Raw genomic sequence first — 8,494 nt, 5'->3', positions numbered from 1 at the left:
AAAAAGCACCACACCAGTTTCTCCACAACCTTGCCAGCATTTGTTGCTTGCTGTTCTGTTAAATTTTGCTATTCTGACTAGGGTGAGATGGTATCTCATAGTCGTTTTGATTTGCATCTTTATTAGGGATTTTGAACATTTCTTCATGTGCTTGTTAGGCATCTGAATGTCTTCTCTGGTAAAGTGAAAGCTGCGTTTTAAGCATGAAAGAAAGGGTGCAAGAATAGAAGCCAGTAGGGTTGATTTCTGTTAATTTTCTCACGAGTGGAAATAAAAGTGCTTTAAGGAAAGAAATCTTGCTCTGCATTGCCCTGAAACATTTTACTTGAAAGGCAAGTGCTATTTACCTTGTTCTCCAGAGATGGAAACTTGGACTCATCAGGTGCTTACCCAAAATATAATATCTGGTAGTGGAAGAGTTGAGAATTAAGGTTAGCTGATCAGTATGCTGTCCTCTTTCTGCTACACTGACTTTCTTCTGAAGGCAGGTAAGACACTGAATAACACAGTACATATTGATATGGGGTGCTGTTTATGAGTGTCCTTGAGTTAATTCTGACTCCTAGTGACATCATAAGAGAGAAGAGCTGCCCTATAAATTTCCTAAGCTGTATTCTCTACAATGTGAGTCTTGGTAGTGCAGTAGTTCAGCAATAGCTGTCAACTCAAAGGTTGGCAGGTTGAACCTACCAGCTGCTCTGTGGGAGGAGGATGAGGCAGTCGGCTTCCTAAAAGATTATTGTTGTTGTTATGTGCCATCAAGTCTGACTTATAGTGACCCTATGAACAACAGATATGAACCCTGTCCTATCTTGCTTCATCTTCATTATCTCTGACATACTTGAGCCTATTGCTACAGTCAATCTGTTTTGTTGAGTGTCTTCTTCTCTTGTTGACAGTCTACCTTTCCAAGCATGATCACCTTTATATATACTGTGGCTGGCTCTGAGAGGAATGGGAATCCCAGAACATTTGATTGTGCTCATACAAGAACTATACAAGACCTATACTTGAACTAAGAGGCGGTCATCAGAACAGAGAAAGGAGACACGGCATGGCTCAAAATCGGGAAAGATGTCCACCGGGGATGTATTCTATCTCCATAGCTTTTCAATCTGTATGCAGAACAGATGATTTGGAATACTGGGCTGTATGAGGAGGAATGTGGCATCAGGATTGGAGGAAGATTCATCAACAATCTGTGTTATGCAGATGATACATCCTTGCTTGCTGAAACTGAAGAGGACCTGAAGCGCTTGCTACAGAAGGTAAAGGACTGCAGCCTTCAATATGGATTGAAGCTCAACATCAATAAAACAAAGATTTTCACCACTGGGCCAATTGGTCGCATCATTATGGATGGTGAAGAGATTGAGATTGTTAACAGCTTCAGTTTGCTTGGCTCCACAGTCAACGCTCTTGGTAACAGCAGCCAGAAAATCAAGAGATGAATTGCATTGGGAAAGTCAGCTGTCAGGGACCTCTCCAGAGTACTGAAGAACAACGACGTCAGGCTGGAGATGAAGGTGCGCCTGATCCAGTCTTGACAAATGACTAGATGACAGAAAGAGAATCAATGTCTTTGAGCTGTGGCACTGGAGAAGAGTGTGGAATATACCATGAACTGCTAGAAAAGCAAACAGGTTTTTCCTGGAGAGGGTGAAGCCGGGCTGCTCCTTGGAGTCAAGGATTCTGAAGCTTCATCTGACATCCTTTGGGTATGTTGCAAGAAGGGACCAGTTCTTGGAGAGGGACATCATGTTTGGGAGGGTAGAGGGACAGCGCAAGAGAGGAAGACCCTTGATGAAAAGGATCATTTCAGTGATTGGGGTAGGTGTGTCGGTGACAGTGAGGTTGGTATAGGATAGAGCAGGGTTTAGGTGTCTTGCCCAAAGGGTTACTATGACTCCCAAGTTACTTGAAAGCACATAACAACAACAAGCTTTCTAAAGAATATCCCTTCTGGTAACAAGCTTCATCACCTTTGCCTCTAAGGACCACTCTGGTTTGCACCTTCTCCAGGACATTTTTTATCTTTTGGCAGTCCATAGGATACTCGGCACTCTTCTCCAACACCACAGTTCAAAGGCATCAATTCTTCTTTTGTTATCCTTGCTCATTGTCCAGCTCTTAGATACGAAGCAAGTGATTGAAAAGGCTATAGCCTGAATGAGACGCACCTTAGTCTTCAACCTGACATCATTGCTTTTCAGTTCTTTGGAGAGCTCTCTGACAGCAGACTTTCCCAATGCAATACATCTTTTGATTTCTTGACTCCTGGAACCAAAGGTATTGATTGTGCATTAAAGTAAGATGAAGTCATTGATAATTTCAGTTTTTCCTCTACTATTACAATGTTGTATATCAGCCTACTGGTGAGAATTTTTGTTTTCTTGATGTTGTGATCCAATCCACATTGAAGGCTGTAATCTTTGATCTTTTGCAGCAAGTATTTCAAGTCCTCTACACTTTCAGCAAGTAAGGTTGTAGCATCTGCACAATGCAGGCTGTTGGAGAATCGTCCTCTGATCCTGGTGCCACATTTTTCTTCATAGAGCTCAACTTCTCAAAGTATTTGTTCAGCATATAGATTAAATTAAGATTACAGCCTTAGAAACACTATGGGGGCCACCCTACACTGTCCCACAGGGTGCTATGACTCAGAGTTTACTTGATGGCAGTGGATTTGATGTAGAGGTTGTAATCTTTTGAGGAGTAATTGTCAAATTTTTCTCATTCAGAGTTGTCAGTGGATTTGAACTTCTGACCTTTCAGTTAACAGTTGAGAGCTTCATCATTGAGTCCCCAGGACTCCTTTACTAAGATTTGTTTTTCATTTGGGCCAGTGATTGAACTTGTCTGAGGGAAGGACAAGCCAGTGCATGTTGTGGTCTTTGGAAAGTATCCCCACCCTGTGGTAGCTGTGATGGATTCAATTTTGATCCTGAAGAAGGAATGTGGTAGTCCAAACCCCTGCACTTGTGAAAGGTTCCCTATGCCAACAGGAATTTTCTTTTGTCATGTTAATAATTCTGATGAGGATGGATCTGAAATCTAATTTCTCATTCACTCACATCTAATAAAAAGAGCAGAACAGACACAGACACACAGAAGGAAGACAGACTATATGGAACGCCAAGAAACACCAGAGAATGCCACATCACTTGAGGGACTACTGATAAATAGGGTCTCTACTTATATCCGTGCCCTCAATTTAGACTGCTAGTCTCCTGGACCATGAGAAAAGAACTTGCTGTTCAGAGAGGTCATGCTGCAGGATTCCTGCTACATCAGCACCAGACTGAGGCATGCCTGCTTGTGGTGTCTCTGTTATGTTGTTGTTGTTGTTGTTGTTAGGTGTCCTTGAGCCAGCCATGACTCATAGCAACCCTGTGAACAGCACAGGTGAACCCTGTCCTATCCTGTGCTGTCCTCATCATCTCTGACATGCACTGTGTCATTTTGTCTTGAAGGTTTTCCTCTCTTTCATTGACCCTCCATCTTTCCAAGTGTGATGTCTCTAAGGAATAACCTTTCTTAAGATCATGCCCATCTTTGCCTCTAAGAAACAGTCTGGTGGCACTTTCTTCAAGACCTATCTATTTGTTCTTTGGGAAGTCCATGGGATATTCAGAGTTCTTCTCTAATACCAACTCAAAGGCACCAATTTTTCTTCTATCATCCTTATTCATTGTGTAGCTATCAGATGCACAGCAAGTGCTTGAAAAAACCATGATCTGAATCAGTTACACCTTAGGCTTTAAGCTGACATCATTGCTCCCCAGGACTTGGGAGAGGTCCTTAACAGCAGAATTTCCCAAAGCACTATGTCCTAATTTCTTCAGTGCTGATACCTCTCTGTTATGAAGAATCTCCAAGTGTACTTACGGTCATGTACCACAGATTCTTAGCAAATTGTATTCAAATGAGGATTACAATGCAGCTGCAAAGAAAGCATAGCCAAATTAGAAAAATGGAAATGTAATGAAAAGAATTAGGATTTAAAAGGAGGAGGGGAGAAAGAAGAAAAAATAACAGAAAAAAAGATTTTTTAAACAAATGCAACAAAGCACAAAACACCCAAAACTCTTCAAATATTCAAATTTATAAAAAGACCTTTATGAAGGGTCAGGGTGGAAGGCAAGGTGAAGTGAGCCACTGGCACCCAGTCAACTCTGACTCCTGGGGACCCTGGAAGACAGAACAGAGCTGCCTGGGAGGGTTCCCACGGGTCCTTATGGAGAGCAGATCACCTGGTCTTTCTCCCCCTCACCAACTTTCTGGTTCGTGGTTGAGTGCTTTAACCACTGCACCACCATGTTGGATAGCAGCTGGTGCTTTAACCACTGAGCCACCATGGTGGTTGTCAGAGAAGCCAGTACCAAAAAACCATAATGATACAAACTTTTAAATAAAAGAGGGTGAAAGAGGAGGAGAAAGTATAAAGAATAGGTCTGAAATGCAGACGACAGGAAAACAAATATTTATAATTCAAAATATTCCAAAAAGAAACAAAATTAGGGTGAAGAGGGTAGGGAATGGGAGAGGCAATGGAGTAAATTTAATAAAGGGGAAAAATCCCCAAATTCTGAGAATTTCTGAAAATCTTCTGCCCCAAATTGGAATAGGGAGGGAAGACTCCACAGATTCCAAAAATGGGGTGAGGGAGGAATCATAGTTAAAGAGAATAAACCCCCAACACACATCACTACAAAATAAAATTGGAGGGAGTGGGCACCCCAATAGGACTGGTGCTGAGAAGTGACTTTAAAAAGAGGCCAGAGGAGACGTTTTGAGAAAGTGGCGCTGATGGATCAGGCTAGTGGAGCCCCAGTGATAAAAACAATCCTTTGCTCCCAGCTCACATCTGAGCACAGCCAGAAGGGAGCACACACGCTGACAGGAGGGGCTTTCTGGGAGGGGTGGCCACCCCCAGTGTCCCCTCAGTCACTCTCCCTGTCAGCAGCTCTGAGGTGGCCTTGTTATGTGTGAAAGGCTTTCAAGCACTATTTTTACCTCAGCACATTGTTTTGTTTTGTTTTTTTTCTTCCAAAGGAACAAAAGGATCACAACCCACATGCTCCTCAAACTGGCAGCCCCAGAAAGGGCGGCCACAGACTCCCATGTGGAGGTGCTGGCGCCCCACAGCCGCTCCACTCACTGCCACACAGCTCAGCCAGAAGCAGAGCTCAAGGAGTCACCCGCCCCACTTCCAGGAGCCAAACAGTCCCTTCACAGCCTTGTCACTGTCATAGTGTGAGCCTTTATTCCAGAGTTCTGGGTATTAGAATGGAAGGGCCTTCTTGCCTGCTGTGAGTCCTCTCTCCCTTCTTCCTCTCCTCTGCTTCTGTCTCCCTCCATCTCCTTCCTGTCTCCCTCTCCCCTTTCCTCTGTCTCCCCCTCCCTCTTCCTCTCCTTATCTCTCATCCTTCCCCACCCCCACCACACACACAGAGACAGAAAGACAGAAGGAGAGGGAGAGAGACAAAGATAGACACACACACACACACACACACACACACAGAGAGAGAGAGAGAGAGAGAGAGAGAGAGAGAGAGAGAGAGAGAGAGATTGCGATTATTCCACCACAAAGAAAGAAACTCCTGGCTCTTTGCAGTCTTCAGTGTCACTAAGAAAGAGCTCCTTGGGTTTTTTTCCTTGCTTTTCCTGTGTTTGACAGTTATATCTTAAACTTTCTAGGCAGCTAATGAACTGCCAGTAGGTCATCAGGTAGCGTGGGAGTGGAGGAAAGCTGGAGAGCTCGCCGTTACTGTTTTGTCTTCTTTCAATTCTTTTCCTCCAGATAACAAGCATTTAGGGATCTTGCTTCAGAAGAACCACAGTGGTATTTTTTATTGTCCTCCCACTTGACTAGGTTAGTGTGGAAAGTGGAAGAAGTCATTTTCTCTGCTATGTGTCTGTGTCTATAATTACACATATAGATATAATTATGTATAATGTATGTGATTATATATGGTACATATTGTAGCTAAAATATAAAATTATACCTATGTATAATTTTGCTCAGTTTTAGTGAAGACTATGTATCAGCCCTGCAGTCTGTTTTAACATTCTGAGTTTCTCTTAAAATGTAAAATACTAAGAATATTACTCATACTTTTATTTTAAAAATGGAAGAAAAGGAAGAGCAAATGACTCATCATCAGCACCAGAGACAAGAGCAAATGTTGAAGATATCTCTCCTCAGGAGTGAGGGATTCTGGGAATGTTGAAACACTTACAGGCTGTCTCAGTTCTCCCGTGCTGCTCTGACAAAGATACCACAAGTGGGTGTGTCCCAGTTCTCCAGTGCTGCTGTGACAGAGACACCACAGGTGAATGTGTCCCAGTTCTCCAGTGCTGCTGTGACAGAGACAACACAGGTGGGTGCATCTCAGTCTTCTAGTGCTATTGTGACAGAGACACTACAAGTATGCTGTTGCTTAATTGAACGTAAGTCAGTATGAATTGGAAAGAACTCGATGACAATGCATTTTGTGGGAGAGAAGCTACATTTTTGGCACATACACTGCTGCACAGAAGTGGCACTTAACAAACACACTGCCATCAAGTGGCTTCTAGCTCAGAGTCACCTAGGACACAGTAGAACTTTCTCATAGTGTTTCCATCACTGCATTTTTCATGAAAGCAGACATTGCTTAACCCTTATACCACCACAAATCCTTTTATTATCATTTAACCCAAAACCAACACACTACCATCAAGTCTATTCTGATTCATGTTGTTGGTGGTGTTATGTGTCATCAAGTCAACTATGACTCATAGCGACCCTATGAACAACAGACCTGAACGCTGCCCTATCCTGTGCCATCCCCACCATCTCTGACACACTTAAGTCTACTGTTACAGTCACTGTGTCACTTTTATCTTGTCAAGGGTCCCCCTCACTTAATCTAACCCTCCACCTCTCCAAGCATGATGCCTTTCTCCAAGGACTTAGGAAAAGCCAGAGTATGTGAGAAAGTATGGAACAGTGTATGCCCAGCATATGTGAAACAAAACGTCACCATCCTTGCTTCCAAGGAACACTCTGATTTCACTTTCTTGGCTGTCCATGTCATGTTCAGTACTCTTCTACAATATCACAGCTCAAAGGCATTGATTCTTCTTTTGCCATCCTTAGTCATTGTCCAGATTTCAGCTGCATAGCAAGGGATTGAGAAGACCATGAGTTGCATCAGACATATCTTAGTCTTTAAGCTGACATCATTGCTTTTCCATCCTCTGGAGAGGTACCTAACACTGGATTTGCCAAATTCAACTTGTCTTTTGATTTCTTGACTGTTGGTATCAAGGATACCAGCACAATCCATTTGATTGTAGATCCAAACAAGATGAAATCTGACTCTTAGCAAACCCTGTTGTATTTCTAGGGAGCTCTGGTGGACTAGTGGTGAGGAGCTGTGCTGTGTCCCAAAGGCATGCAGTTCAAATCCACCACCTGTTCTGCAGGAGAAAGTTGGACAATCTCTTCCCATGCCGTTAAACTGCTTCTGAAAACCCACTGGAGGGCCAGCTATGGGTTAGTTCCAATATAACAACATTGTGTTTTGGAGGCAGCAAATCTTTCTGGGAGAAGATTCAAGTCACTAATCTTTTGACTGGTACATTAACCTGTAGAGAAACGCAAATCAAGTCTGCAGTGAGTCATGACTAAACTCATTGCAGAATTGATTTTAACTCCTTCTGGCCTCCATGACAAAGGGAAGCTGCCTACTAGGGTTTGCTCATAGGGTAGGTTGCCAGGTCTTCCTTTCACTGAGCCATGGATGTGTTCTAACCGCTGACCTTTTTGTTAGCAGCTAAGTATGTCAGCACTGTGCCACTTGAGCCCCTACTTAAACATTGGAGTGTCTCACAGCCCACTACACAGATCTCTTATTTAGTGCTGGCTTCCGGAGTCTCCTGTTTGACTCATCGTAGGACATGATTAATACCCAGGAATCCAGGGGTGACTGGGCCTCACAGCATTTTCTGCTGTTAGCACAGGCAGGCTGACCATTGAAGTAACATGACTGCAGCTAGAATTTTTTTTTTCTTCTTTTTCATTTTCTTCTAAGTTGACCCTGATCCGGGCCATAGTCTTCACAATTGTGTGCTATGCATTGGAGAGTTGGACAGTCACTAGGGATGAGAAAAAGAGAATTGATGCCTTTGAGCTGTGGTGCTGGAGACGAGTGCTGAATATACCATGGACTGCTAGGAGAACAAACAGGTTTGTCCTTGAGAGGGTAAAGCTGGACTGCTCCTTGGAGTCAAGGATTCTGAAGCTTTGTCTGACATACCTTGGGCATGTTGCAAGGAGGGACTGGTCCTTGGACAGGGACATCATATTTGGGAGAGTGGAGGGGCAGCACAGGAGAGGAAGACCCTCAGTGAGATGGATCGATTCTGTGATTGGAATAATGGGAGTAGGTGTGTTAGAGACAGTGAGGTTGGCACAAGATAGAGCAGGGTTTAGAGCTGTTGTACA

This window comes from Elephantulus edwardii, unplaced genomic scaffold (genome assembly GCF_000299155.1).
Source record: "Elephantulus edwardii isolate Elephantulus edwardi_28Jun2011 unplaced genomic scaffold, EleEdw1.0 scaffold00134, whole genome shotgun sequence".
Classification (NCBI taxonomy): Eukaryota; Metazoa; Chordata; class Mammalia; order Macroscelidea; family Macroscelididae; genus Elephantulus; species Elephantulus edwardii.
This window is presented reverse-complemented; position numbering follows the sequence as displayed.